Source organism: Rattus norvegicus, chromosome 18 (assembly GCF_021556685.1).
Source record: "Rattus norvegicus strain SHRSP/BbbUtx chromosome 18, alternate assembly SHRSP_T2T, whole genome shotgun sequence".
In the NCBI taxonomy this organism is placed as follows: Eukaryota; Metazoa; Chordata; class Mammalia; order Rodentia; family Muridae; genus Rattus; species Rattus norvegicus.
The window spans coordinates 15,506,736-15,510,461 of NC_141551.1; the positions used below are offsets into that span (position 1 = coordinate 15,506,736).

At 46.7% G+C, this 3,726-nt stretch overlaps 1 pseudogene; it reads left to right on the plus strand.

Moving 5' to 3' along the window:
- The first annotated feature begins 1,878 nt into the window (after nucleotides 1–1,878).
- Nucleotides 1,879–2,972, plus strand: LOC147999688 (proline-rich nuclear receptor coactivator 1 pseudogene; annotated as a pseudogene).
- The last annotated feature ends 754 nt before the right edge of the window (nucleotides 2,973–3,726 follow it).

Sequence of the window (3,726 nt, forward strand, 5' to 3'; positions counted from 1 at the left end):
GGGTACAGCCCATCACAGCAGGGAAAGCACAGCACCAGGAGTGTGAGGATTATATAACATATATACGCGGAAACAGAATGACAGACACCAGTGTACAATCACTTTCTGCCTTGTACGAGCACTGTTTGCACACTTTACACACATCTTTTGTGTAAAGATATGAAGGGTGAAGTCAACACCGGGGTCTTCCTCAATGGCTCTGTACCTGATTTCTGAGACAAGGTCTCTCACTAAGTCTGGAGTTTATGAATGGGCTAGATAGGCTGGCCAATGAGGATGTCTCCTTCCCACCAATACCGAGGTTAAGGATGTGTGTCACCATGACTGACTTTGACGTTGGTTCTGGAGATCTGAATTTGTGTCCTTAAGTTTACACAGAAAACACGTTCGGCCCACTGGACCACCTCCCCAGGTCTTCACTTTCTCCATTTTAGTTTTGGACCACAACCTATGTGATGGTGTAACTTAACATTCAGGGTGGCTCTTCTGTCCTGAGTTAAAACCCGGTACTGTCCAGGCAAACCTAACTGTATTTCCCAGGTGGTTCTAAATCTCCTCACGTTGACACTGATATGGATTAACCATCATGAGTTCACCCTTGGTCAAACTGACATCCATGCACATCATTTTTATATCATCCATTCCACCCTTGGCCCGCAAAGGCTCATGTCCATTTCATAATGCAAAATTCACTCAGTCCAGCTTCAAAGCTCTCTCCCATAGTCTTTAACATACCCAACACTTCAAATGTCTAGTCTTTTCTGAGACTTAAAGCAGTGATCCCTGTAAAATCAAAGCGTGAATTATATACTTCTAAATTACACTGGCACAAAATAGACATTCCCATTCAGGCTACTTCTAAAAGTGTCTTAATTAGCTTATCAAATGGCAGGTTTCACGACTTTCGTGCATGCTTTTGGTTAACCCTGCCCCCACTTATCTTTCTGCCCCCAGGCCTTTTAAACACTTCCACCTTCAATGTCCCTTGCATGGTCATATTTCATGTGTTCTACTACTCCCCCTCACTTTTTTTTACACAACAAACACTTTTAGGACATCTCTCTCTCCCTCGAAGTTTCTTTCGACCTTTCGTGGGCTCCTTTCTGACTTATTGGCCTCTGTATGCACTCCCACATAAATACACAAGTACAAAAGCTAGAAGCTAGTATGTGCATATGAGATGCACATATGTGCACATATGTGAACAGCCTACGATACCTCTGTTCTCAAGATAGAGTTTCTCAGTGTAGCACTGGAACTTGCTCTGCAAACCAGGCTGGCCTCAAATTCACAGAGATCCACCTACCTCTGCCTCTCAAGTGCTAGGTGGGACTAAAGACCGAGCCACAACCACCCAGCTAATTTCATTTTTATGGCTAAAAAAAAAAAAAATCCATTGTGTATATCTAACATTATACTGGACCTTGCACATATTTTGTTAAACTTAGAACTAAGAATTTTGTTTTTAAAGGCTAAGAACTAAAAACAAAAAAATGTAAAATGTCATAAGTTTTTGGTTTGATTTTGCAATGCAGTGAGCCTAACCCAGAACTTTGTGCGTGTTGACAAGCACCTTACCACTGAGCTATACTACCACCATATACTTCATTGATGTGTCTTATGGTTTCTACTTCTGCAATAAAACATGACCAAAAGCAAGAGGTGAGAGAGGGCGTTCTCTCACCTCACAGCTCTCAGGTCTCCATCACTGGGGGAGGCCAGGGTAAGAATTGGAGCCAGGGCTGTGGCAGAACTGATGACTGGCTTGCTGCTGCTGAGGCTTTCTTACACACACAGGACTATCTGTCCACGGCTGGCACTGCCCACTTTGTGTTTGGCCCACCCACATCAGTCATTAAGAAAATGCCCATGGTCCTTGCCCCGAACCTTCCAACAGCAGCCTCCGCCGCTGCCCCGTGACGCCTGCTCCCCGTCGTCTGCCGAGCCCCACGCCATGACCCTCGTCTCCGCTCCACAGCGAGATCTCGCTCTGGGCGGCCGCCTAGCGCCGCTTGGGTTCCTCGGGGCCCCTCCCGATGGTGAGCCCGGCCCCGCTGCCCTTGCCGCGCCTTCCCGACCCGTGCGCTCTGCCACCCACCCTCTTCCTGCCGCACTTCCTCGGAGGGGACAGACCGTGCCTGGCGCCCGCGCCTCGCACCCCTGCGCCGTCCGGCTGCAGCTTGGTCCCGGCCGCTGCTCCACCACCCGCAGCGCCCAAGAAGCGGCGGAAGAAGAAGGTGCGGGCCAGCCCGGCCGGGCAGCTCCCAAGCCGCTTCCACCAGTTTCAGCAGCACCGGCCGAGCCTGGAGGGTGGCCGCAGCCTGGCACCGGGATCGATCGCAGCGCAGGAGGAGCGGGGTCCAGCGGCCACTGCCCTGCTATACAGATAGCCCCCACTCGCGAAGGAGGTTTTACAATCAAAGATGGGAAAATCGGAGAAAATCGCCCCTCCCCACGGCCAGCTCCTGCGTGGTATACACTTGTGGGAACAACCAAAGATAAGCAGACAGAAAAGCAAATTAACTTGCCACTAACCAAGATCACTTCTGCAAAAAGGAGCGAAAATGACTTTTTGGCAAGATTCTGCTTCCTCTGATAGAATGCAGAAGCAGGAAAAGAAAAAGTCTCTGAAAAATACTGAGAACATTAGGAATAACCATTTGAAGAAATCAGCATTTCTGACAGAAGGGAGCCAAAAGGAAAATTATGCCGGAGCCAAGTTCAACGACCCACCGTCCCCTGGTGTCCTCCCAAAGCCTCCGAGTCACTGGATGGGAAGAGCCACTGAAACTCCCAGCCAGAGCCGGGAGCTGATGGCAGTGCGCTTGAAAACGCTCCAAGTGCACACCGAGGCTCCAGTCTGCAGTGTGTACTAAACACAGATTCCCCGCGTCTTTGGACTAAAGGAAATGGATACGGCAGTGGAAACTTGCCATGTCGCAGCACCCGACACAATGAGCTTAAGTCACACAAGCAGCTTGTATTATATTTTGTATTTTGTAAATACTGTATACCATGTATTATGTGTATATATTCATACTTGAGAGGTACATTATAGTTTTGTTATGAAAGTATGTATTTTGCCCTGCAGATGTGGTGGGTGGTTTGTATATACAGTGGAGATATTTTAAGTGGGTGCCAAGGCACGTGGAAGACTTTATTTGCACAGGGAGCGAGGTTTTTTTTAAGAACAGCTGTCAAATCTCAAAAGTGAAGATCTAAATGTGAACAGTTTACCTAATGTACTACCGAAGCTTAAGTCTGGCACAGTCACTGTAAACATGGACTTTGTGTTTCTCTAAATTGACTTTACTTTTCATCTGTAATTGCTAGAAAGCTTTCTATTTTTACCAAACTTGACTTCCGGATATCAGTATATTGCCATTATTGAAAAGATTTAAAACACTTGTAATTTTAAATGCCAACCAAATTGGTTATAATCAAATTTTAAATCAATAATAATAATTTGGCCTCCACCCTTAAAAAAAAAAGAACAAGAAAAAAAGAAAATGCCCACAACTTGCCTATGGGGAGTAGGATGGAGGCGTTTTCTTACTTGAGGTTCTTCTCTTGCAGATAAACTTAGCATGGGTCAAGTTGGCAAAAATAACAACTAAGAGGTACAATTCTAAACATTCTTTTTCTTTTTTTTCGGAGCTGGAGACCGAACTCAGGGCCTTGCGCTTGCTAGGCAAGCGCTCTACCACTGAGCTAAATCCCCAACCC